Source organism: Hyaena hyaena, unplaced genomic scaffold (genome assembly GCF_003009895.1).
Source record: "Hyaena hyaena isolate Hyena2069 unplaced genomic scaffold, ASM300989v1 scaffold_9, whole genome shotgun sequence".
Lineage (NCBI taxonomy): Eukaryota > Metazoa > Chordata > Mammalia > Carnivora > Hyaenidae > Hyaena > Hyaena hyaena.
The window spans coordinates 7,483,716-7,511,151 of NW_024080641.1; the positions used below are offsets into that span (position 1 = coordinate 7,483,716).

The following is a 27,436-nucleotide window of genomic DNA, read 5'->3' on the forward strand; positions in this document are numbered from 1 at the left end:
CATTTTGGAAAGGGAATTTGGGTTGTTTCCAGTCTCTCACCAGCGTAAGCAGTGCTGCATTGGGTAAGCTTGTCCCGTGCGGAGTCAGCTCAGGGGTGATTATGAAGGATCCCCGTTATTATCACTTCAGTGCAATTACTGATAATTGGCTCAGTAGGAAATCTGAACCAGACTCCCTCCCCCATCCCCAAGATTATTGTCATTCCTCAGGTGACTTGTTCGTACACTCGTCGCCCCATTCTGGAAAGGAATGGAGAGCCACTGGACTCTTCTGGTCGGAGACCACTGGAGGAAGCAGGTCAGGGAACGTTGAGACCGAACACTGACCACACGTTTGTGCCAGAAAGTACTAAATACGGGCTTGGCTAAGGTCACAGGCTTCCCAAGTCCTTAGGGAAATGGCAGCAGCATGGAGGTCAGGGACTTGCCATTCCCATCCCATAAACAGATTCCCACGGAGGTGCAGTGAACGTGGGGCTCACGCTAAGTCCTAGAGCCAGATCCCAGCCAGTCCGGGTGGAGGGATCGGTTTGGATGGTGAGCTTGGGATGGGGTGACCTTCTGAGCTCACACCAGTCGATGTAAAAGCAAGATGGGAACCTGTAGCACCTGTGGCGGGCAGCCAGAGTTCAGACAGCACCACTGCCGCTTCCTTCAGCGTCTGAGCCCGGTGCCACCCGGACGGGCCAGGCGTTAGGCTGTGGCGGCCTTGCTGCCCCCTCTCCCTCCTCTGGGCACCTGAGCCGACTTAGATCGGTGAGCGCGACTTACTAGACACCTCTGCCTTTGAAGGCCTGCTGTTTCCCTACCCAGAACTTCACCTGCTTTGTGAACTCCAGGCCTCCGCAAAAGCCATCGAACAGGCAAAGCCTGACCCAGCTGGCACGTGGCCGGGCCAGGTCCGCTGTCAGGAAGCTGACCAGGAGCCTCGCCTTTTTAAGTTTGTTTTTAAGACTTTATTTTTTAGAACAGACTTTATTTTTTTAATAAAAAATGTTTACATTTATTTATTTATTTATTTTGAGAGCGAGCAAGAGAGCATGCACAAGCAGGGGAGGGGCAGCGAAAGAGGGAGGGAGAGAATCCCAAGCAGGCTCCACGCTGTCAGTGCAGAGCCCCACGTATGGCTCAATCCTGTGAACCATGAGATCGTGACCTGAGCTGACCTCAAGAGTTGGGTGCTCAGCCGACTGCCACCCAAGTCCCCCAACAGACTTTACTTTTTAGAATACTTTTAGACTTGAAGAAAAACTGAGAAGTGCCCTAATGCGGGCAGACTTCCCAGATGCCCCACCTCCAATGGCCCCTATTATGAACATCTTACATTAGCAAGATTTGTGTGTTACAGTGGATTCCTGACACATGGGTATTCAATAAAGCCCATAGTTCTTCACGTTTCCTTAGCTTCTTCCTTAGGTTTAATACCTTTTTCTGTTCCAGGATAGCATATTACGATTATGTTGTCAAACACTTGTGTTGACAAATAGGGAATTGTGATGCTTCCTCAAGGCCCCTTCCGGTTGTGACAGCTTTTTTCTTTTTTAATAGCATTTATTCAGTTTTTGAGAGACAGAGAGTGAGTGGGGAGGGGCAGAGAGAGAGGGAGACATGGAATCCGAAACAGGCTCTGAGCCATCAGCACAGAGCCCGATGTGGGGCTTGAACCCACAAACCGTGAGATCATGACCTGAGCTGAAGTCGAATGCTTAACCAACTTAGCCACCCAGGCGCCCCTGGTTGTGACAGTTTTTGATGACCTTGATGGTTTTGAAGAAGACTGGGCAGGTCTCTTAGAGACAGTCCCTCAGTTGGGATTTGTCATTCACTGTGAGACCAGGGTCATGTGCTTTTCAGAGAAACAGTGCCGTTTTATCACGTCGTATCTCGGGTATATGCAGGTTATGTTTAACATTGGGCACCTGGCTTCATTACCTTCTGTTTACCAGCTTTCTGCACTGTCAAGTTGCTTTCTCCCTTTCCGTATTGAACTTTTTGAAAGGAAGTCAGTCTGCGCAGCCCACACCTAAGGAGCACAGGGCTTAGGCTTCACTGCCTTGAGGGCAAAGTACTGACATACATTAGAAATAAAAGTGGGAGGGCGCCTGGGTGGCTCGGTCTGTTGAGCGTCCGACTTCGGCTCAGGTCATGATCTCACAGTTCGTGAGTTCAGGCCCCACATCAGGCCCTGTGCTGTCGGCGCAGAGCCCACTTCAGATCCCCTGTCGCCCGCCCCCCCGCCCTTGCCCTGCTTGCGCTCTTTCAAAAATAAAAAAAAATTTTAAAAAATCTGGGAATTCTTCTGCAAGGAAGATGTGTCTCTTTTCTCTATTAACTTATTCATTCGTTTATTTTCATCAATATGGACTCTTGGGTATTTATTTTATACTTTGGGCTATATAATCCAATACTACTTGAATTATTTAGTGGTTCACCTTATTCTAGCTTTGGCATTTGGGGACTCTTCAAGTTGGCTCCTGTGTCCTTTAACATACTTCCATTATTGTGTGATGGGTATTTCTGTTTTTGTTTATTCTTAGTATTCCTTACTTTCTGGCCCTCCAGATCCTCAGGGCTGATCTTGCAGGCTTCCTACCATGGTCCTAGAAGTCTGCCATTTCTCCAAGGAGCCCCAGAATATTTCACTTAGAATGGTAACTGGGAATCGACACCATGTACTCCTTGCCACTGGGGGGACACCTCCTTTTTAAAAAGCGTAATCTTGGGGTGCCTGGGTGGCTCAGTCAGTTGGGCGTCCAACTTGGGCTTGGGTCATGATCTCGCGGTTCGTGGGCCCGAGCCCCACGTGGGGCTCTGTGCTGGCAGCTAGCTCAGAGCCTGGAGTCTGCTTCAGATTCTGTGTCTCCCTCTCTCTCTGACCCTCCCCTGCTCATGCTGTCTCTCTCTCTCAGAAATAAATAAAAAACATAAAAAAAATTTTTTTACTAACGTAATCTTATATGGAACTCAAATATATAAAACACCTTTAGAATAGGAAAGTGATAAATGTTTATTTGGGACCCATTCACACAAACAGTAACAAATTCAGAGACACAAAAGGATAGGTACCAGAAGACTGTTTGGTGCCCTGTAGACTGGCAAAAAAATGTAGTCTCCAGGGTTGAGAAAGATTTGGAGTACTGGGAATATGGTACACTGCTCTTCAGGTGGAAGCTGGGATTGACCATTTGGGAAAATAATTTTGTAGGCTGTTGTATAAGTGAAGGTATTATACTTCCCAACCCAGCAACGACCGTTCTGGAGACACTTAACACATATGTACAGAGACATGGATAAGAATGTTTGCGCAATCACTGTTAACAGCGTTAACTTGGAAGCAACCCAAATATCCATTAACGGGAGAATGGACAGAATGCGGCATGGCTGGTTCAATGATCTTATGCACAATAAATTGCCTCAAAGCTTCCCGGCCCCAGTCAATAATTATGATCTCCTACGGTTCTGGGGGTTGACTAGACTCATACTGTGTCACTTGGGGCCTCTCGTGGTTGCAGTAAGATGTTGGCTGGGGCTAGTGTCCTCTTGAAAGTGTCCTCGGTTTGGTGGTTGACGAGTACTGGCTCTCAGCTCGGACTTCAGCTTGGCCTCTCAGCCAGGATGCCTACATATGGCGTCTTCATGTGGCCCAGGCGTCCTCACAGCGTAGTGGCTGGGTTCCAACAGCGTGCTGCTGAAGAGAGCCAGGAAAAACCATAGTGCCTTTTCTAACCTAGTATTGGAAGTCACGTTCCTTCGCTTCTGCCCAGATTCAAGGGGAGGGACCATAGACCCTAACTGTCAACAACAGGCATGTCAAAGTCTCATAGTAAGAAGGGTGTGGGGGATGAGAGAGTGTTTTGTGGCCGTCTGGGCAAATTACTCATCAGTATAGGACGTACTATCTGATGTATTGGATGTGGACTGTTCTGTACCAACGAAAATGAGCTAACGTCGCAAATATCAATGTGAATAAAGCAAAACATTGAAGAGAAAAAAACTGCGGAAGCATATATGTAGTTCTGCATTATGCAAAAGAGTTACTACTCAAATATTTATTTATGTAACAATTCAGTTAGTTTGCTCTTTATTTAAAAAAAAATTTTTTTTTTTAATGTTTTATTTATTTCTAGGAGAGAGACAGCGTGAGCAGGGGAGGGTCAGAGAGAGAGGGAGTCACAGATTGAAACAGGCTCCAGGCTCTGAGCTGGCAGTCAGCACAGAGCCCGACGCGGGGCTCGAACCCACAAACCACGGGATCATGACCTAAGCGAAAGTCGGACGCTTAACCGACTAAGCCACCCAGGCGCCCCAGTCAGTTTGCTCTTTAAAATGTAGCAAATGTGGAGCACCTGGGTGGCTCAGTCCTTTAGGCATCCAACTTTAGCTCAGGTCATGATCTCACTGCTCATGAGTTCAAGCCCGATGTCGGGCTCTGTGCTGCCAGCTCAGAGCCTGGAGCCTACCTCCGATTTTGTGTGTGTGTGTGTGTGTGTGTGTGTGTGTGTGTGTGTGTGTCTCTGCTCCTCCCCCATTTACACATTCTCTCTCAAAAATAAATAAACCTTGGGGCGCCTGGGTGGCTTAGTCGGTTAAGCATCCGACTTTCGCTTAGGTCATGATCTCGCGGTTCGTGGGTTCGAGCCCCGCGTCGGGCTCTGTGCTGACTGCCAGCTCAGAGCCTGGAGCTTGTTTCAGTCTGTGACTCCCTCTCTCTCTGACCCTCACCTGCTCATGCTGTCTCTCTCTCTCTCTCCTAGAAATAAATAAAAAAACATTTAAAAAAAAATAAATAAATAAACCTTAAAATAATTTAAGTGTAGCAAATGTATGAAATGCATAGGAATGCTGAACTCCAAATGTGGGATAATGGTTCCCTCCAGGGGTTGGATGGGATGTGATTGGACCTCACATACACAAGAGCCTAGTAATGGTTGGAGGGGCGCCTGACTAGCTCAGTTGATGGAGTATGCGACTCTTGGTCTCAGAGTCATGTATTCAAGCCCCACATAGGGGTATAGAGATTACTTAAAAATAAAATCTTAAAAAAAGAAAACAGTATGGGAATGGTTTTTAAAGCTGGGAGGTGGGCACACAGATGTTTGTTGTGCTATTCTTTATATGTTTCTGGCATCGCTTAAGAATTAAAAAACAACAATTCTCTGTGCTACTCCGGGTCATCCAGTTCTGCTCTCCAGAGGCAGTTGGTGTTACTTGGGTGTATCTGTCCTTCCAGAAGTATTTCATTTGCAAACATAACTCTTATTTTCCTACTCAGATGGGAGCATATATGTCAGTTTTGTGCGTCACTTTTTTCACTTAATATATCCTGGAGATCCTTTCATATCAATACATAACAAGCTTTTTTAAACACATACACACACACACACACACACACACACACACAGGAGTACCTGGGTGGCTCAGTTGGTTAAGCGTCCGACTTCGGCTCAGGTCATGATCTCATGGTCCGTGGGTTCAAGCCCCGTGTTGGGCTCTGTGCTGACAGCTCAGAGCCTGGAGCCTGCTTCGGGTTCTGGGTCTTCCCTTGTATCTGCCCTTCCCCTGCTCATGCTGTGTCTCTTTGTGTCTCTCAATAAGAAATAAATGTTAGAAAAAAATAAACACACACACACACACACACACACACACACACACACACACTGGTGGTGTGCCTGGGTGGCTCAGTCAGTTGAGCGTCTGATGCTTGATTTTACCTTGGGTCTTGATCTCTGGGTTGTGGGATTGAGCCCCATGTTGGGCTCTGTGCTGAACATGGAGCCTGCTTGGAATTCTGTCTCTCCTCTGTTCCTCTCCCCCCGCCCCGCACTGTGTCTCTCTCTCTCAAATTAAAACACACACACACACACACACACACACACACACACACTTTATTGAGATATAACACACATCCATCCACTCATTTAAAGTGCACAATTCGATGGCTTTTAGTTACTCACAGAGTTGCGTATCCATCACTAGGATGTTTTCATTACTCTGGAGAGAACCCCCATACCCCTTAACCATGATGCTCCAAGTCCTCCCAAACTCTGCCCCCGGCTCCAGGCCCTTGGCAACCACTGATCTGCCTCTGTAGATTTACCTTTCTAAACATTTCATATAAACGGAATCCTACAGCCCATGGCTGCCATGCCTGGCTTCTTTCACTTAGCCTGTTTCTGAGGTTCGTCCCTTTTCTACCATAGATCTTCCATTATACTCCATTTTTTAAAAAATGATGCGTAATATGGCAGTGTATGGAGTTTCCAAGTTTTGTTTATCAAGATGACAGACATTGAGGTTGTTTCCGCTTCAGGGCTATTATGAATACTACTGCTCTGAACGTGTATGAGTATTTGGGTGGACATGTTTCCACTTCTCTTGGGTATATACCTAAGAGTTGAATTGCTGAGCAGTGTGTTAATTTTATTGAGGAAACTGCTGGGCTGTTTCCCAAAGCGGCTGCGCCACTTTACATCCCCACCTGTGGTGTATGCGGGTTCTAATTACTGGTCTTCTCACCACCTTGGTGTCTTTTTGATCATGGCCATCCTGGTGGGTGTGAAGTGGAATCTGTTCTTGTGGTTTTCATTTGCATTTCCCTGATGGCCAGTGATGTTAAAAGGCTTTTAATGTGCTTATTGAAAAGAGCTTCCTTTTAAAGTAGCTGCCTGGTACTCCCTTGTGTGGATGTCCCTTGATGTACTTAACCAGTCCCTTACTGTGGACACCTAGGGGTTTCCAGATCATCTTCTATCACAGCCAGTGCCTCTAGTGTACACCGCGTTTTGCTTATGTGTGGACATATCCATTGGGCCAATACCTAGGACTTAAATTGCAGGGGCAAAGGGAATGTACCTATGTTTTATGTTTGAATGTATGCTGTTCGTTATTTACAAGTAAATATAGAGAACGATCAGATTTGTGTGAGGAACATTCTAATTTTCGCCCCAGTGTTAATGGCTGGCAGGCTCAGGCACCTTAGAACCAGCAGCCACTTGATTTCCCAATTTTATTTTGGTTAAACCTTGCATAATTCAGGACTGACCTTGGCATAGACTTGACGTCAAGTTGAGGCAGGAGTTCAGAGCATATAAACCTGCTTTCATTTTTTCCAACTTTTCCCCTAAATCTGCCTTCTCTGGCCCCTCATATTTAGTGCAGTGCTTGCTCCTAAATGGCCAGTGTAGCATACCGTGGCCATCATTTGGCCTTCTTGATGGTCTGTGAAGGTTAAAAGCATGAGCTCTGGGGGCACCTGGGTGGCTCAGTCGGTTAAGCGTTCGACTTCAGCTCAGGTCATGATCTTACGGTTCATGGGTTCGAGCCCTGCGTTGGGCTCTGTGCTGACTGCCAGCTCAGAGCCTGGAGCCTGTTTGGATTCTGTGTCTCCCTCTCTCTCTGACCCTCCCCTGCTTACGCTGTCTCCCTCTCTCTCTCTCTCTCTCAGAAATAAATAAAACATTAGAAAAAAAAAAAAAAAGCATGAGCTCTGTTGCTGTGTGATCTTGGGCAAGTTACTCAGCCTCTCTGTGCTTGCTTCTACACGGAGATGGGAGTTAATAGTAGCATCTCCCTCCCAGAACAACTGGGAAGGGCTTCACAGTGCCTTGGCACAGCGTCATCATCTAATTTTTATCTCTGAAATTGATGACTTTCAGTACCACTGCTTAAAGAACTCTTTCACGACGTTCTCACTGACTACAAAAAGGGCTTTTTGGGTAACTAATATAATAGTAAACCTCTGGAAAAGTAGCAAGAATAGACTAAGGGATTTCTGAATATGCTTTGTCCAGATTGTTCCATTTGCCTTATCATTCCCTCTCCCCTGTTCCCCTCTACACACACACACACACACACACACACACACACACACACACACACGTTATGTTTTGAACATTTGAAAATTAAGTTGAAAAGCATCATGCCCCTTAACCTCCTAATGCTCCCGTGTGTTTGTATTTCCCAAAAACAAGAACATTCTCTTCCACATGCACAGTATAACTATCCAAGACATTTAACATACGACTCGTCTAAATGCCAGTTCATACTTCAATTTTATCAGCCGTCCCAATAATGTTCCTTATGGCCATCTTCCCCTCGGCTCACAGTCCAATTCCTGATCATGTGTCGAATTTCGCAGTCACGGTTTTCTTATAGACAGAGAATGTTTAAGTAACAGCACAAAGGAAGGCCCCCCTCTTGCTCCGGGAAGGCTTGATGCCTGCAAGTCAGCCTGGCTTCCAGCAGGGATGGCCAGCTCCTGTAGCGCCATCTCGCGGCAACAGTGGGAATAGTTTATAAACCACTGCGCTGGGCAGCTGTTAAAGGATTCCCTTCTTGAGGCCCTAAAACAAAATTGGGTGATAGTCATATACCAATTTTTCTTTTTCTTTCTTCCTTCCTTCCTTTCTTCCTTTCTTCCTTCCTTCCTTCCTTCCTTCCTTTCTTTCTTTCTTTCTTTCTTTCTTTCTTTCTTTCTTTCTTTCCCTTCCTTCCTTCCTTCCTTCCTTCCTTCCTTCCTTCCTTCCTTCCTTCCTTCCTTCCTTTTCTTTCTTTTCTTTCCAAATAGTTTATTGTCAAGTTGGTTTCCATATAACACTCAGTGCTCATCCCCACAAGTGCCCTCCTCCATGCCCATCTCCCCCCCCTCAATTTTTCTTAATCATGTAGGAAACTATGTTTTAAGTACTTCACTGTTTCAAATCCATAAAAATGAGACTGTTTCTCAAATCTGGACCCATATGGGTGAAGTCCAGTGCTCTGTATAAAGGTGGGGGCTTTGACCTGAGACGTTTGTGGGAATGGCTCTGGCTGCCACAACGTTCCGGCAGTGTGGTATTTGGTAAGAGGCTTCCCCTCCTTGCGCCCATGTTTATGTCTGCAAAACAAGCCTTGCAGAGAGACTCCGACCTGCGGGACCATTTAACACGGTCATGGATAGAGTTCCTACCAACGTGCCCGATAGGTGGGAATCCATTCATAGAGGTTAAGAGATTATTATTATTCAAGTTTTTGTGAGTGGACGAGTTTAGACCTGAAGTAAAACTCACCCCATTAGCTATAACCTTCTTAATCAAAACCACATTCAGTCCACAAGTATTTATCGATCCCCAAGTCCTAACTACGTGCCAGGGATTGTTCTAGGGGGTGGGGATACAGTGGTGCCCCCAGGACAAGGTATCCACCCCACCAGGGACAAATTTTTATTCTGGTTTTGGGGGAACACAGCTACACAATGAACAACAAAAATACTCTTGAGTGTTAAGTGCTAGGTAGGGAATTCAAATGTGCTGGAGAAATAATAACAGTGTGGCTCTTTGGGATTTGTGCAGGGTGGGGGGCTCTCTAGGTGAGGTGAGATTTGAACTAAGTTCTGAAAGACAAGAAAGAGCCAGTCATGCACAGATCAGCATCAGGGGGAGTGAACAGTCCAGGCCAAAGAACAGCGAGTGAAACAGCCCCGAGGTGGGAACAAGCCTGGGGATTTTTGGAGAGTCAGAGGTGGTGGTCAAGGGCAAGGGTAGCTGGTGATGAAGTTAGCAAGGTAGGCAGGGGTCGCTCCCATGGGCCCTGAAGGCCATGAAGAAGCCTTTAGCTTTTATTCCACATGGGATGGGAGGCCATCTGTGTGCTGAGAGCAGGTGGCAAAAGTGTTCGATCTTCTCGAGAATAGAAAAAGCTTCATCCCACGGTCTGCGTACAAGTGCATTTGCCTCGCATGACCCCTGAAACGTTTTGGGAATCTCTGAGGTGTTAAAAAGTCGAACGTGCACGATGGCTGGTGACTTCATCACAATTTTTGGAACAGAAACTTCTGTATTTTTAAAAAATTTGTTAATGTTTATTATTGAGAGACAGAGAGAGACAGCGCATGAGCGGGGGGAGGGAGCTGAAAGATGGGGGGAGACAGAATCCAAAGCAGGCTCTGGGCTCTGAGCTGTCAGCACAGAGCCCGACGCGGGGCTCAAACTCACAAACTGTGAGATCATGACCTGAGCTGAAGTCAGACACTTAACTGAGCCGACCAGGCACCCCTGAATAAATTCTGTTGATACCGTTTTGCAGTGAAGAAAGGCAGGCTCAGAGAAGTGAAATTATTTTGACAGGAAAGGTTGCAGGAAAGGCATGATTGGAACTGGTGTTTTTCAGACTGCCAGGCAAGGATGTGAGGGCGATCTGGCTGTGACATCTGTCACCCCACTGATCACCAGGGTTGATTCCGCTGATCTGGCTGGCTAGGTGGGTGTCCCCTCCCTCTCTCACCGCTCCATGTGCATCCCTCCCGAAGCTGCGCGCTCAAAGAGGATGACTTTCCCCAATAGAGGAGGACCATTCTTTGGTCAAGGGCATACCGCTCCCCTGCTAAACCTCCAAACAAGGTCTCAAACTGCCTGGCAAGACCCTTTAGCAGGTCAGAAAATCAGTTCAGCAGGGCCTCTTACAGCACTGAAAAACAAATCTGAGTACATGGTACTGATGAGTAAATAGTATTTGGTGACACTTTCATTTCATACAGATCATATAGGTATGTCTATAGGTAAGCATACCTGTGTGTGTACTCTGTCATTACCCTGCCTACTGATACCCCAAGGAGTTAATACACAAGGCTTCAGGGAGACCCTCCACGTGTTGTAACCCATCCCAGGATGGGTAGGGATTAGCTCAGGAAGACTCAGAAATACGGGAATGGGCCATGAACTGTTCCGCATGGAAAGGGGCTAAGAGCGTAGGCCACGGTAACCCCGAGTCTAGAGGGCCAATTCCCCTTTTTGTTTTTGCTTTTTTTAAAATGTTTATTTATTTTTGAGAGGGAGACACACACAGAACGTGAACAAGGGAGGATCAGAGAGAGAGGGAGACGCAGAATCTGAAGCAGGCTCCAGGCTCCAAGCTGTCAGCACAGAGCCCGATGTGGGGCTCGAACCCACAAACTGTGAGATCATGACCTGAGCCACCCAGGCGCCCCTAGCGGGCTAATTCCTGAGACAGCTATTCTGCAAGAAGCATACTCTGTGCCAGGACTTTGGCTGGGCAACTAGCTACACAGTGATGACTGGGACAGTCCTGGTCTTTTCCCTCCTGGGGCTCTCTGCGCAGGGGAGAAGACAGACCTGTCACCAGACAGTACCGTACCACAGGGCTGGGGGTGGGGGGCACTGGGCAGTTAGCAACACTGTGATGGGGGAAGCCCATTAAGAAGGAATACAGAGCAGCAAGTTCCAAGCTGGAAACCCATCACCCAAGGTCTAGTTCCGGTATTAGGTTTATCTCTGGGGGAACTAAGGCCCGCCTCTGAGCCGGACTTGCCCCCCGCATCACGCTCACAGACTTAGGTGGACCTAAGATTCTTCACTTCCCAGCTAGGCCTCCTAGAAGTGTGCACTTGCCAAGCTCTCTGGCACACTGGAACCCGATCCAACCTATGAGAAGGTTCTGGGAGACAGGTGCCTCACAGGGCCTAGTACTCTAGCTAACAAGTGGGCCAGGATCTGTGCAAAGCTCTTTTCTTACAGGGCAATTTTAAGGCCTTCGCAGGCCCAAATTACCCCCATAAAAGTTATGTCCATACTTAATTGCACATCCCGCATATGATGAGCAGGTAGGATTAATATTTAGAGTCACAGAATCTCTAATTGATATGAAGTTTATTTACATTAAAAAGTCCAATAGCTCAGTGACGCAGCTCTGTTTCCATTTTGCAGATGTGTATACAGAGGCACAGAAAACCGGTCAAGTCTTCTGCCTACAATCACCAGCAAGGGAATGCAAAGCTGGGTTTGTGAGGCTTCAGGGCCCGTGCTCACCATGAGGGGACACTGAAAAGACAACTGTCATAACCCTCCTCTCCAGGGCTCTTTAAGAGCCTCGGAACCGGGAGGAGAGGCGAGATCACAGCAAAGCGAGATCAAAGCGTATGTAAATAAGGACCAGGGGCTGCCGGGAAGTATCACTGCGGCGAGCCTTTAGGGAAAGCGGGCGTCAGAGTCCTACTGCGCCTGCGCAGCCTTGCCTCTTCTTTCCGTCCGGCGCTTGCGCGTGGCACCTCGCTAACCCACACCGACCCAAACTAGCCTACTGTACGCATGCGTCCTGCTCTGAGTCAGCCTCTTGCCCTTTCTTGCGCTTGCGCCCTAGCGCTCTCCGAGTTCATCTCTCGCTCTTTGACGTCAGTTCCTGTTTGTGGCGGGAGAGGGCGGTATTTCCGGCCAGGGGGTGGGAGGGGGTGGTAAGCGGGGGCCGGGGGGAGGGGGCGGGGGGGCAGCGCCGCGCGAGCCGTTGGGCCTGGCTCGGAGAAGGCGTTGCCGCTGCGCCGCAGTTGCCGCCGCCAGGAAACACAAGGAGCGGGACCAAGCGCAGCGTGGCGATGGGCGGGAGTAGGGCCCCGCCGGAAAGGCTGGGCGGCCGCCGGTGACAGGTGAGTGCGCCAGCGCGTGTCCCCGAGTGCCTCCCCCCCACACGATGGTCGCGTCCGGACCCCCCGCAGTGCGGCGCTGGGCCGTACCACAAGTGCCCGCCGGGCGGGGACCGCGGTCCTCGGCCCCCCCCTTCCGGGACTGAATGGGGACGGCTGCGCCGGGGGGGCGGTCAGACTACCCCTGAGGGGCCGGGGGCGGGGGCGGGGGCGGCTGGCCGTACCACTGAGGCGGCGCAGGGGGGGGGGCCACGCCGAAGTGCGAGGGCCGAACCACTGAAGAGCTGGGGGCCGAGGCAGTGGGATGGGGAGGGAGAGCCCGCCTGGTGTGCGTGCCTTGCCGAGTGTAGGGGGCCGTACCTATTCGGGGCCGTGGGAGCAGTTCCTTGAGCGTGTTAAGGGAGGTGGGGGGCTGCTGGGGAGGGAGCCGTACCAAGTGCGGCCGGGGTAGCGCCGTGTGGGTTATACCACTGCAGTGCTGGGGGGGGCGCATCCTGAGAGCGTGGGGGAGCGCTGTATCAAAGGAGGCGGGTTCTGCTGTTTATAATCTTTGAGGGACGGGCGGGGGTGGGGGACAGGCCCCCGTGGGTGTTCCGTGGAGTATCTTGGGAGGGCTGTAACGCGGAGTGTTGAGGAAGGGCTGCTGCCTCCCGAGTTTGGTGGGTGGGGCTTGGGGGTTTACCCAGAGCTAGAGCTGGGAGGATCGGTATTGAACTTCTTGATGACTTTGGGGGCAAGCTGTATGGTCACTGGGATTGTTGTTTACCGCAGGCTTTTTCATATCATTGAACCTTATTTAGAGATGTGTGGGATACCTCTGGGGCAAATATTTTGATTCTTTGGGCAGGAGATGTTTTGGGAGCCAGTGTCTGAAGTTTTCTGAGCTTTCTGCTCCATATTAGGGAGAGAGGAGTATTGAGCTTAGATTTGAGAAGCCTGTGCCCTGGATCTGCTTGTTAAGCCTTCGGAGGAAGTAGTGTTTAGAGGAACACCTTTTCTGCCAAGGCAAGGTGGCTGGGGACATCTTGATCCTTGGGATTCTGAAGACCCTCTTCCTCTCATTTGGGAACTGCTGGGGCTCAGCAGGAGGCCTATGCTAGAGCAATCAGGTGGGTCCTCTACGGTCTGCCTTTCAACGTTGACCACTTTTCTCCTCTCAGGGAAGCAGGGGGAGTTCCGCCCTGGCCAGACCTTGTGGGGGATGCAGATGAGCCAGACACCAGTACAGATCATGTGGGGCTCCTCCATCCGGGCCATGAGGCTGTTTGTGTGTCCCCCGGATTAGTTAGCTGTACACCCTTCTGTCATGTTTACGCTCCCCACCAGGCAATAACAGTTGGCTTCACCATTAGATGGCAGTGAGGCTGAGTGCTGTTTTCCCAGCTGTTCCTCTCTGCATAGGCCAAGGGGATTGAGGGGGTGGGGGGGAAGCCCCTGGCCCAGCCTGACCCTTCCAATTTCTCTGAAGGACTTAGGGTGGCCACATTCCCCCATCCCCGCAGATCTCATTTCTCACTGTGGTCACCAGGTGGGTGCTTGGAGCCCCTGCCCCTGCTCCCTAGGCCAACCTGGGACCTTGGCTTGCCTGGTAGCCTTTGCCCTGGGTCTGGAGTTCCCAGAGGGCTGGCTGTAGTCCCTGATTGACCCAGCTAACGTGGGTTGGTGATCACGGTCAAAGGGGGCAGATGGTTGCTTCTGGCCCCACATCATTGGCTTCCAGGCTGACCGGCTTCTGTGGTTGTGGTGCCTAGGGAACGGTCCTGGAGTGTCCTCGAGAGCGTGGTGGCTTTCTAGAATTTTTCTCCACCAGGGCTTTGTTTCTCTGGTCTCTTTCTGCCAGCTTCTAGAGGGTCTACCAGGTGGGATTGGTGGCGGCAGTAAAAACAGTAATCGTGAGATTGATGGCTGACGTTTATCGGGTGGATGCCGTGTGCCACACGCTACTCAGAATGCTTCGCGTGGATGAGCGTCCCGGACACTCACATCCTAGAGCCGCTTGTACTGTTACCACGATCTCTGTTTTAGAAGGGGAAACCGAACAGAGAGGCAGATCCCTTCCAGAGCCAGTGAACAGGCAGCTTATTGAACAGCCACTGTATGTCAGGCCTGTGGCAACCGTTGTATACCCATGATCTCATTTAAATCTCAAAACACACCTATGGGGGAAGTATGATGATGCCTCTTTTTTAGACTCCTAAGAGCCGGGTAGGCGTGTGCTGCCCATTTTACAGATGAGGAAACTGAGACACTGAAGTGAAATGATTTTCCTGCTGTGTCATGGCCAGAAGTAGTAGAACCGTGATTGAAACTCCTCGCCCTGGTCGGCGTCAGGGAACCTCTCTGTAGACAATGTAACTGGAGCAGTGGGTTAGTTGCCCTGGGGGTGGGAGCTGGGGGGCAGATACGGTGTTCCTCTCCATTTTGCTGAACAAGATACGAAGAATTGCTTTGCCCTCTGTCAGACCCTAGGCGGCAGGCTGGGCTTTGAACCCTGGTCAGCTTGCCCCTGGGGTCATGTACTCTTTGTTCACCAGATCCGACTCTGGAGGGGTTCCCTGTCGCCTCCAAGGTGCTGCCCTGGACCCTGCCCGCTGCACTCGTGGGCAAGCCCCTTCCCCTCACGCTTAGAGCTCAGGACTCTGCGGGCAGCCAGTCTGGGGATTCTGGGCTTGCTGGTGAAACTTGGTTCCCCCCTCAGAGCTGAGCCAGGCATCTTTGAAGCTGGTGCAGAGTGTGTGCTGGGAGCCAGGAGAGAACAGCAGGGGGTGACCTAGCTACCTGGGGGACCCACGAGAAGCTCCTAGAATGGTGCATGGCACAGCGGTGCAGCGGATCAGTCGGCAGTCCCGAGGGCATCCTCAGGGTGTCTTCCCCTCACCCCCCACTCAGCCCTCTCAGGTGGCCTGGTGTCGAGCTCCGCAGCCTGGCCCAGCCAGAATCCAGGAATCCACGGCCTGGTTTCTAACCTCTCTAAAGAGCAGCACTGAAGTGATTCTTTGAGCCTGGGGTTCCAGTCCAGCCCTGCCACTCCCTGGCTGTGTGACCTTGAGCAGGTTCCTCAACCTTTCTGAGTTTTCATTGTCTGTGCCCTGGGTTGAGAATTCCCCCGGTAGGTTGTTGTGAAAGTTCAACGGGTTGATTTGTGGAAAGCATTTATAGCCGTGCAAGCCTAACAGCTTCCAGCAATCATTTTCTGTTCTTGCTATTCCTGAAGAGTGCCCTACACACGGGGAGCCCTTGGGTGGCTTAGCACTTGTAATTCTTCATCATTTCTGCTAGGATTTTGAAGGCCCTTCATCCGGGAACACGGGAGGAGGGCCTGGCTGAAATTAGCATCTCCATTTTCCCAAGGAGGAAACAGGTTTTGGAGGGTTGGGGCGGGGGTGGGGACATATAATCAAATAAAGGGTGGCACATGCGGCACCCAGGCCGCCTCCTCCTCCCACACGGTCGCTGCCCAGAGCTGCTGCCCAGAGCCCTCCGGGGTCAGACTCTAGCTTCTTTTCCACGTGGCAGGCTCTTGCTAAACCTCCTTCCTACCTGTCCTTTTATTGAATCTCTGCCGCAGCCTCCCCAAGAGTGGCAGGAAGGGCCTTGACCCAGGTGAGAACAGCCCTTTTGAAGGCTGCATGGCAGAAGGGTGGGCGCAAGCAGGGTGAGTAGCAGACATGCTGGCGGCGGCCGTCAGCTGTGCAGAGCTGCGTGGGGCCGGGGAGAAGTGTGCATTTGATCCCTAAGGCATTGCTGCAGAGTGCATCAGGGATCCACTGCCATTTATTTATTTATTTATTTTTAAGTTTTTAATGTTTTATTTATTTATTTATTTATTTTTTAAATTTTTTTTTTTATGTTTTATTTATTTCTAGGAGAGAGAGAGAGAGACAGCGGGAGCAGGGGAGGGTCAGAGAGAGAGGGAGTCACAGACTGAAACAGGCTCCAGGCTCTGAGCTGGCAGACAGCACAGAGCCCGAAGCGGGGCTCGAACCCACGAACCGCGAGATCATGACCTAAGCGAAAGTCGGACGCTTAACCGACTAAGCCACCTAGGCGCCCCAATGTTTTATTTATTTTTGAGAGAGAGATAAAGATAGCATGAGCAGGGGAGGGTTAGAGGGGGGGGAGACACAGAATCCGAAGACAGGCTCTGAGCTAGCTGTCAGCAGAGAGCCTGCCGCGGGGGTCAAACCCACGAACCGTGAGATCATGATCTGAGCTGAAGTCGGATGCTTTACTGACTGAGCCACCCAGGTGCCCCTCCGCTGTCATTTATTGAGCACCTGCTGTGTGCCCGGCATTGCTTCGGGTGCCGGGGCCATGGCGGTGCACTCAACAGAGGTGCCACCTCCACGGAGCTGAGGGAGACAAACCCTAAACCTGATAAAGAAATGAGACAATTAAAGCGAGGTCCCAGGTAGTGAGTTAAAATCAGGTGTGACTGGGAGCTTCCTTAGCTGAGCTCTCAGGAAGGCCTTTTAGCCGATTCCAGACCCACCAGGTGAGTGAGGAGGAAGAACGGGCCTCGGGGCATGGTGGGGGGACCCACAGTGCCAGAGGGGAAAGCTTGGTGAGGTCAGGGACCCGGCCTGAGTGAGGGGGAGGGTGTGTGTGGGGAGGAGAGGAGGCCAGGGCCTGAGGGCAAGCAAGGGTCAGAGCCTTGCAGACGGCACTGAGGAACAGCTTGGTCAGATTTAGAAGGTGCCTTTTGCCATAAGAGGTTCTCAGGCTTTTGCCTCGGGTGGGGGGTAGGTTTTAGAGCCGGTCAGGGAGTTTCACATGCCTCCCACTTCCCCCTTGAGTAGAATCACTGCCTTAGAAACTGCGAAGGGCGAAGGGTGATGGTCGCCTCCCTCCTCTGTGGTTTTCACACCGCATTCCCCAGGGCCCGTGGCTGTTCCGTTTAGGGACCAATGGGGGAGGTTCGGTGAGGTGATTTGTGCCTACCCCTCCCCAACCCAAACAGCTGGCCTTAATATCAAGTAACCGTGCAGAACAGCAGAGCTACCTGATGAAAACTCGACTTGCTGATTCTACCTTCCTCTCAGTGTGTATGCCCGAGGGCCTGCCACATTCCTGGTGCGGCTCTAGAACTTGGAAGACCAGACCTTAGGGGCTTACCTTCTAGTGATGACAGGTGCTCAGCAAACAAATTTGTGATAGGACGTTAGTTTGTGATCAGTGTTATGAAGGCGAACTGAAAAGGGATCAGGGGAAAGAGAGTGTGGGGATATTACCGTGTTTTATCTGGGATGATCAGGGAGGGCCTCCTGAAGGAGGTGACCTGTAGGTAGGGATTGGAGTGCTGTAAAAGGAGCATGGGAGGACTTGAGTAAAGACTCTTAGATTGAGGAGGAATCGGCTCTGATTCCCACCTTGCAGAAGCCTGGAGAACCTCAGTAACCAGTGCTGGGTCTGGCAGTGCCGGGGACGGGCTCCAAATTTGGGGAGTGTGGCTCTGCAGTCTCCCCAAACCAGCAGGTTGCCTGGCGATCGTGCAGGTGAGGGTGGCCTCTAACCCCATACCTGAGCCTCATGCTTAGTGCAGTAAGAGGGGCCAGGCTCTCACCAGACTGGCTTCCTGGAAGGAGTGGAGACCCTTAGAGCAAACCTCCTGGGGTCTCCAGGACGCCTTTGGGGTTGGGGGGAATGGAAAGGAGCGTCTTTTGCAGTTGATCGCCAGGCCTCTGGAGGACGCAGGGACACCCCTCCTTGGGCCTCTCTTCAGCTTCCCAAGGTTCTCTCAGTGGAAGGCTCTCAACCACCAGGCCTCTGGGCTGCACGGTGGGGTGGTTCCGTGGCAGGCTCTTCTGGACAACCAGCCAAGCAGCAAGAGGCCCAGCTAGGGGAGACAGCCCTGGGAGCAGGACCAGGAGGGAGGGAGCGGGGTTGGGAGGGGCGGGGGTGGGGGGTGGGAGCTCGGGCCTGGCCCCCTTGGGGGCAGGACCCACCGCCAACTCAGCACCCGCAGCAGGGCCGGGCTGCACTGGGTGCATGAAGCAGGGGACAGCAAGGCACGCCCGGGTTGGCCAAGGGAAGGCTGCATGTAGAGGTCCGTGCAGGGGGTTCCTCGAGCCCAGCCGTCCTGCCCAGGGAGCTCGTCCGCAGATGTTGTTTCTAAGGGTGAGGCCAGAAATCCAAGCCCGCCTTGGTTTGCCACCTCGTGGGCCCTTTCCGAACGGGCTGGGGCAGCTGCCTCTCCCTTCCCCCGTCCCCTAGCCCTCCCCGGCCTGATTTCAAGGTCTTCGTCATCATCGGGTGGGTTGTTGTGTCGTCGTGTCGTGGTCCGGGCCGACCTGGGTGTGCGCCCTGCTCCCAGCCTCTCCCTTGGTTGCTGTGGAACCCTGGGGTACTTATGTCATCTCCTTGAGGTGCATTTTGCTCAGTGGAAAGGGGGACATTTTTGCTGCCAAGTGGGGCCGTAGGGAGGATTCAGGGATCTCATGTGTCAGAAAGCGCTTGACGTAGGGCCTCCTGAGAACGTGCTCCGGTGGATCTGGGCTGAGAAGGTGCTCCGGTGGATCTGGGCTGCCGCTGGAGATGGGCAGCCTGGGTCAGTCTGGCTGGGTGTCTGAGAACAGACAGGGGGCTTGGGGCACAGCCAGCCTGGGCACGCTGGCTGGTGGAGCGGCTGGGTGTTTGGACCCACTGGGGGAAGCAGCAGGCCGGTTATCTGAGGTTCCTGCTGGGGAGGGCTCCTGACAGGAGTATTCATCACAGCTTTCAGCAGGCCCCCGCTCAGCCAAACGCAGCTCTGAGCAGCCTGCGTGCGTGCGTGCGTGCGTGCGTGTGTGTGTGATGGGGGGGAGGGGGCTTACAGTCTCTGCCATTGGTAGTTAGGAAACAGAGGCGCAGAAAGCTACGTAGAATGCTGTGCTGCCAAGAGCTAGCAGGATGGCCTTTCTGTGCTGGACCCTGCTCTGGGGCCTAGAGCCTCAAGTGCCTGCCCTCACCTGTCCTCACCATGATCTGGGAGCTCATTGCAACTTTCCTCCCATTTTATAGGTGAGCAAATGAAGGCCCACGCAGGTTATTAGATTTGCCGAAAGTCACCGTGTTGGCTGGTGACAGACATGAAATTTGAACCCAGCTTTTCTGGGATTGAGTTTGCCTTTTTAGACTGGCTCTTCTGCCTCTGATCAATGCCATGGCCACTGTTTCTGAGGTCATTAGCGGTGGTGGTAGTGGTGGTGGTGTTTTGGTAAAGATTTTTATTAAGTTTTTTTTTTTTTTAATGTTTATTTTTGAGAGAGAGAGCATGAGCAGGGTAGGGGCAGAGAGGGAGGGAGACACAGAATCCCAAGCAGGCTCCAGCTCCGTGCTGTCAGCAGAGCCCGACACGGGGCTCGAACCCCTGAACCGTGGGTCTCAAACCCACAAATCCCGAGATCATGACCTGATCCAAAGTCGGACATTTAAATGTTTGAGCCACCCAGCTGCCCTTAAAGATTTTATTTTTAAGTAATCTCTGCATTCAACATGGGACTCGAACCCACAACCCCGAAATCAAGAGTCGTATGCTCCACCGACTGAGCCAGCCAGATGCCCCTCATTACTGTTGTTCTAAATGATCTTTTTTGCTTTTTTTTTTTCCAGACAGAGGTGCACTAAGGAGGCCTCAGTTGTTCTAGAAATGACTGGATTAACTCTGTTCTATCCCTGCTTGGGAGATGGGGTACAGCTGCCTCTCTCCACCCCCTAATGCCTACGGAGCCCTGGCCTTGGTTAGCCCCTTCCTTTCCCTGAGGCCAGGGGGCAGGGGTGAGGGTTGGGAGGTACTCTCCTACCCTTGGGGTCTGATTCCTGAAAGGCCTCTGGAGCCAGCCCGTGGCTATTTTTGATCATTTGTGTGTCTCATTCTTTCACCAGCTGGTTTATGGAGTATGTACTATGTGCCGTGTATAGTTTTAGATGCCAGGGAGTGGCATCTAGTCTGTTGGCGGAGGCAGAGAAGTAGCGTTTGTTGTATGAATGCTTGGTGCCACCAAGGAAGGGAACAGAGATCCGGCTGGACCTGGTAGAAGGGAAACTTGGGGAAGGCTCCCAAGGGGAGGCATTCAGGCCTTGACATGAACACCCAAAGGAAGGGGCCAGGCAGCGGTCCAGCATGGGTAAAGGTCCTGAGGTGGCACGTACCTCAGTGTGGTGACACTTGAGTACTGCTGCCTCTGGAGCTGGGAGAGCAGGGTGGCAGGACGCAGTTCTGGTAGACAAGTCTGTGCTTCTCGAACTGCTATCCAAAGACCTGGGGGGGTCGGGGGTGGTGGTGGCTGTTGAGCATGTGTGTGAATCATCTGAAGGATTCCTTTTAACCAATGAGCGACAGTATTAACATAGCTGCTCTCCTGTACCTCTGATGAACTAAGGCTCAGGCTGGCCCTTGACTTTGGAGTTTGCCTTTGTGTAATTGCCACCTGTTTTCCAAAGTGGCCCCTTCCCCAGCTGTGTTTGAAGCATGTATCCTTGGGTCTCAGTGATGGCCCTGGATTGCCCAAAAAAAAAAAAAAAAAAAGGTATCTTTTGAGATAACGTAAGCACGTGCTTGGGTCCGTAGTAAGATTCTGTTTCATAGACCAGGACCCTGAGGTTCAGAGCAGGGACGTGTGCGGCCTGGAAGTAGGAGCCAGGATTTGACTTGGCCAGCTCTCTCTCTGGGTGTGCATTTGGGCCTCTGGGCTCTGTCTCAGCTCTCTGGGCTGAGCAGGTCAGGGGCTGGGAGTGACGGAGTCACATGGGAGCTTCTCCTCCGCAGGCTGGGGTGATCCAGCCCCATGGGCTTGTGAGCACCGTGGGGCCCCCCAACCCCCCGCTTCATCAGACAGGTCCCGTACAGCTATACCTCCAGTATGTTAGCTACTAGCCGTGGGTGGCTGGGTAAGTTTTAGGGAGTTAAACGTAAATACAAGTAAAGCTTCAGTTTTTTTAGTTGCACTGGCCACTATAGCTGCGTTTCCATTATGACAGAGAGTTCTGGTGGCTAGATTGGCCGTCTCCTGCACTCACCCACTGTGTGATCTTGGGCATGTATGTATTCTCTCTGGGTCTCAGTTTCCTCTTCTGAAGAATGGGGATGGTAATGCATCTCCCTCCCAGGGTTGCTATGAGAGTTCATAGGGATCCAGACCCGGCACGTTGCGAGCACTCAGTAAATGTTAGCTGTGGGTCGGACCCTGCCTGGTTTCTTCCAGGTGCTCTGGGGATGAGATGGAGACTCGGAGAACTGCTGTCCAGGGACACAGGCAGCTGATAATGTGGCCAAAGCCTGTGGGGGAGGAGCCTCTCAGCCAGACTGGAGGGGCTCCGTGTGCTTGCGCGCCCACGCATGTTTGTGTACATCAGGGGCCACCAGGGTCTGCAGGGCATTGCGGACATGGGGGGAGGGGGCTCGGTCTCCTGAGCGTGGGCACCGGGAGGTGGAAGAGGTTCGGGTGGGATGGACGTGATCCAGTTTCCTCTCCTGCATCCTGGCTGCCCAGCATTGGGTCCTTGGTCCTGTCCTCAGTTTCCTCTTTGGTAAAATGTGGGCCTTGTGGCCCCCAAGTGAGCCAGAAGGTGAGCGTGTCGGGCCTGTGCATAGGGCTGCTTCTGGGGACAGCCAGAGAGGGTGGCTGCGATGCAGCATCTCCTCCTCCCCGGGGCCAGGAGCGCCTTGTCCCAAGGCTCCCCAGCCAAACCTTCCCCTGTCTGTCTGTCCCGGAGAAACAGCCACAGACCCTACGGCCCAGGCCCCGCCCACAGTCACAACGGGCCTTCCCCTCCACCCTCCTGACTGGGTCTCACACCTGGCCTTGGCGCCGCCCTCCTTCAGCCTGGAGCACTCTCCCCTCTCCCCTGGCCCCAGTGGCGTCTCTGCTCATGGTTCACCATCTCAGGGAGCCCTTCTCTGACCGCCCTGGATAAAACCAGAAACTTGCTCTTCCCACACGCCTCGTCCTCTGTGTGCCGCTTTTATCCAGAACACTTGTCAACTTCTGTTACAGCATGTAATTTGCCTACTCATTTAGCTTCATTTTGAGGCCTGTCCACCCTGTCCCTTTCCCTCCCTTGCCCCAGAAACTCCCCCAGGGAGGGGAGTTCTGTTTAGGTCATTGCTGCCTCCCTGGTGACTGGAGCAGCGCTGACACGGCACGGGTGCCATGTCTGTGCAATGAATGGATTCAGGATTGATTTGTTTTGCCTTTGCTTGACATGATCTGGCCTCAAAAGCTGGAATTGCACTTGACACTGCTAACCTGAGTTAATGAAAGCTCTAGGCCTGGCCCTGTGGTGGGGACACAGTCGGGACCGGGACCCTGCCATCTCTGCCTCGTGGAGCTCCCAGCATTGAGGGAGGCACCGTTACCCAGAGAATTGTACAAGCGACTGAGCACGTTAGTCCCAAGTGCCACGTGCCACGAGGGGACAGGAAGGCTGAGCTCTGAGGACCTGTGACTCATTGTGAGGCAAGGAGCAGTCATGGGGGGGGGTGCTTCCCTGAGGGAGATGAGGATTTAGCAGGTAAAGATGGGGGAGTGGTGTGCCAAGTGGGGTACTAACATGTGCGAAGGCCCTGGGGTGAGAGAGAGAGCAAGGAGTGTTCCAGGGACCAGGAGAAGGGGAAAGTGCTGGTGGGGGTGGTGCTCCTGCTCCATGAGGCAGGATGTGCCTTGGATGTGATCCCCAAGCAGGGGAGGGACAGGGCCAGACACAGCTGCAGCCTGGTGCACTCGGTGTGTTTGGAGCCCGTGGCCAGGCCGACCGCGCTAGCTGCCGTAATTTCTGTGGGTGCTGTGAGGCCCCGGGTGGCAGGGTGAGGGGGAAGGTGTGGGGCGGGGGTGGCGAGGAAGCGAAGGAAATCTGCTCCGTGCTTATTCTTGTCCAGTATCTCTTGCAGCCCTCCCACGTCTTCAGCCTGCTTCCAGTCGTACCTGCTGCAAGCAGACAGATGGGGCAACGGGGGGGGGGGGGGGGGGGGGGGGGGGGGGGTAAGAGAAAAAAAGTATCTTTAACGCTGCCTTCCTACCAGCGAGGTGGAATGGGTAGAAATTCACGTGGTACCGAAATGTGCGAGGTAGGAAGTGAGGGTCCCTGCGTCCCCACCCGCCAGAGGAAGAAGTTACACCTGTTGGGTCTGAGCGGTCGCCACACTGCAGAGTCCGAAGGACTTCATGTGGATTCACTCACTTATTCTTCACGGCAGCCTTGGGGTATGTGCTGCTCTTAGCCCTAATTGACTGATGAGGAAACTAAGGCAAGGAAAGGGGAAGCAGTTTGCCAAAGTCACACAGCAAGTGGCAGAGCTGTGTGAGGTTCAGGCGTGTTTGGTTCCCGAGGCAGCGTTGACTCCCGCCCCCCCGTCATTCTGCCTCTCCTGGGCCACTTCTGTGCGTGAAACATGCACCTCCTCCCGGCCTCCAGCCTGAGACACCCTTCCCTGTAGCGTCCGTTGTCGATGGGGTGACAGCTTTCCTGAAGATGATGCTATAGAAGACACCCTTGGACGGGGACAGGGACGGCTGGCTCAAGAGTGTCCGCATGTGAGGAAGAATCAGAATTAGGCCATGTGCTATGCACTTGTTTGTGTTGCAGAAAAGGGATGAGGGGGTGCCTGGGTGGCTCAGTGGGTTAAGTGTCTGTCCGACTTCAGCTCAGGTCATGATCTCGTGGTTTGTGGCTTCGAGCCCCGTGTCGGCCCTGTGCTGACAGCTCAGAGCCTGGAGCCTGCTTCGGATTCTGTCTCTCCCTCTCTCTGCCCCTCCCCTGCTCGCTCTCTCTCTCTCTCTCTCAAAAATAAATAAATAGACAAACATTAAAAAGAAAAGGGATGAGGTCAGATGTTCCATTGAGCCGTGAGCATGCTGAATCCCGGTGACCGGGGTGCACATCGAAGCTGTGCAATGGGATGTGTGGGATGGCTGCACTGTGCGTCTTGGGTGGCTGCACCTTCATCGGGGGCTGGGCGCTGTGCCCAGCCCTTCTCACGTGCGAGCCTGTGACGGAGGCACCGCTGTCCTCCCCACCGCACGGAGGGGGACTCTTGAGAGGCTAGAGTTGGGGAGCAGGGACCTGACTCTGGGTCTGCCTGGCTTCAGAGGCCACGTGGTGCAGGGCGGGGAAGGGGTGGGGAAGGATGGGCATGGGGGGAGAAGCCAGGCTGTCTGCCCCCTCCCGCTCCGAACTGATGTCATTGGCACCGGGCACTTCACTTGGTGACTTGGTTTCTCCATTAAAAGAAGATTGTGGGGGTGCCTGGATGGCTCAGTCAATCAAGCGTCTGACTTTCAGCTCAGTTCATGATCTCACGGTTTCTGGGTTCGAGCCCCGCGTCAGGCTCTGTGCTGACAGCTCTGAGCCTGGGGCCTATGTCACATCCTGTGTCTCCCTCTCTCTCCGCCCCTCCCCCACTCATGTTCTGTTTCTCTCTCTCAAAAATAAACATTGACCAAAAAAAGTTTATAAAAAGTGTCTGGGAGGTAGAGTTCACAGGTGCAGAGCATTGAGGTCACCTGGCATGTGCTGAGTGTGACACAGGCACTCATTCACTCTTCAGTGAGGTCATATCAACTGCTGCTTCAGAGCAAGAGCCCTGTGCGGGCATTCAGGTGGCTTCCAGGCTCTCACTCTTTCGGCAGCTACACCCTCAGTTGGCAGTTCTCAGCCTGGGGGTGGGGGTGGAGTGGCTTTGCCCCCAGGGACATGTGGTAGGGGATAGTCACAGCTCAGGGCAGGGTATGCCGTGGGCTTTAGCACATAGAGACCAGGGGTGCTGCTGCTAAACCTCCTGTGTGCACAGCAGCCTCCGGGACAAGAATTCTCGGGCCCCAGATGACACTCATGCTGAGATTCGGAAACCCGCCTTAGGACCTCCGAGCCTTTCCCGAACCTCCTAAGCGTTTTCTGCAGGAGAATTTCTGACAGGTGGCATTTTCCACCTTGTTTAGCCGGTGCCGTCCCTACCCTGGAGCCAGTTCATGGGGCCACGCATGGCAGGTGAGGGAGTTGTTGAAGGACAGGCTCCTGCTGTCTTTGAATGAAAATTTTTTTTAATGTTTATTTTTGAGAGAGAGAGAGAAGTGTAAGCAGGGGAAGGGCGGGGGGGTGGTGGGGGGAGACACAGAATCCGAAGCAGGCTCCGAGCTGTCAGCCCAGAGCCTGATGTGGGTCTCGAACTCATGAGGCCAAGTTTGACGCTCAACTGACTGAGCCACCTGGGTGCCCCTGGTATCTTTGAATTTGATCTTGTGAGCAAGGCCTCCTCGAGGAGCCGTAGGGAAGGCGCGGCGGGCAGGTAACGGGCTCCCGGGGCTCGCAGCGCCGAGAAGGAGCCCCACCCTGCTGTCTCCAGCTCTAGGAGATGCAGAGCCTCGGCGTCCCCCCTGCCTCCCCGGTGCCATCTGTGCTGTCTGGCATAGAAACCAGGTCGGGGAGAGGGGGCCTGAGGAAAAAAGAACTTGACGAGTGGCAAGGAAAGGAATCTAACGTACTCTGAGCCTGTTCTGGGCACAGAGCTTCAGCCTGCACGTTCATTCCACAAGTACTTAGGAAGTGCCCGCTGTGTACCCAGCACCCTGCAAGGCTCAGAGGATCCGGTGGGCCCGAGACAGGCAAGAGCCCCCGATCTTACCATGCTGACATCATGGTGGGGAGAGGTGACAATAAGTTAATAAGTAAATACATACAGTCGTGTCAGCAGTGATAAGTGCTTATAGAGAAAAAGAGTAAGGGAAGGGAAGGAGAAACATGAAAGGTAAGAGGAATAGGGTGGGTGCTCCTTTTTGTCTACAGAGCTTAGGAAGACTTCTTGAAGAAAGTGACATGAGCAGAGGCTGAAGAAAGGGGGGGGTGGGGCCATGCAGATACCTGGGAGCAGGGCATTCCCACTAAGGGGCAGCAGGTGCAAGGGCCCTCAGGCAGGGGTGCCCTGGTGTGTTGGAGGAGCCACAGGAGTAGGCATCGCTGAAATGGGGGGACTGTGCAGACCACCTCATAGGGTCCTGAGGCTCCTATAAGGACTCTGACTTCTGCTCTATGTAAGATGGGGACCAGGGAGGGTTTGAGCACAGGAGGGATGAGCTCTGTCTCGCGGTCACAGGATCCCAGACTAGAGAGTGAGGACAGAAGCGCTAGAGCTCAGCGAGGCTTTACAACATCCCTACCCCCTCACCAAGCAGCCCTGATTTTACAGATGAGGAAGCAGGTTTGGAAGGACCCTTCCCAGGGCCTGGTCCCTTCCCAAGGGTGCCGCAGGGGCCTCGCCTGGGTGGCCCTGCGTCGTCCAGTAATCTCATCGTGGGTCTCACTCCAGCACTGTGAGATGGAACTTCTGAAGGAGCTACTGCAGTTTGGAAACCATTGGGCAATAAATAACCCCCATGAGTCAAATAGACGGGAATAAAAATGTCTTAAAGTTTCTTTAAATGATTTTTTGAAGTTTACTTATTTTAAGAGAGAGAGAGACACGGGAGGGGCAGAGAGAGAGAGAGGAGGAGAGAGAGAATCCCAAGCAGGCTTCACACCGTCGGCAGAGAGCCACTGTGGGGCTTGAACCCGCGAACTGTGAGGTGATGACCTGAGCCAAAACCAGTCAGGACGCCTAACCAGTTGAGCCTCCCAGGTGCCTCTGTCTTAAAGTTTTAAAATAGGGGCGCCTGGGTGGCTTAGTCGGTTGGGCGTCCGACTTTCGCTTAGGTCATGATCTCGCGGTTCGTGGGTTCAAGCCCCGCGTCGGGCTCTGTGCTGACTGCCAGCTCAGAGCCTGGAGCCTGTTTCAGTCTGTGACTCCCTCTCTCTCTGACCCTCCCCTGCTCATGCTGTCTCTCTCTCTCTTTCCTAGAAATAAATAAAAAAATATTTAAAAAAAAATAAAGAAGTTTTAAAATAAATGATCATAGAGCATTTGAGACATAACAGAGTGAGACAGTGACACCATGCAGTCAGCAGCTATCGAAACAAACAAAAGCTTCCTCGGGGGCCACCGTACAGTCGCCTTCCCCCGTCTCTGTTCAGAACAGACCACTCAGAGCAGCGGCTGTCATTGCCATCCAGCTTGCTTCT

The 27,436-nt window shown here is 52.5% G+C and overlaps 1 protein-coding gene across 2 annotated transcripts in view; it reads left to right on the forward strand.

The window, feature by feature from the left end:
* Positions 1-12,251: 12,251 nt before the first annotated feature.
* Positions 12,252-27,436, forward strand: part of AKT2 (AKT serine/threonine kinase 2) — a 50,520-nt gene continuing 35,335 nt past the window's right edge. The window contains exon 1 of one of the 2 annotated variants that reach the window (XM_039251411.1): positions 12,252-12,412. The gene's annotated coding sequence lies outside the window, so the exon portion shown is untranslated. Of the gene's footprint in view, positions 12,413-13,497; positions 13,519-27,436 lie in introns of those variants that run through there. The other variant, XM_039251421.1, reaches the window with a different exon arrangement.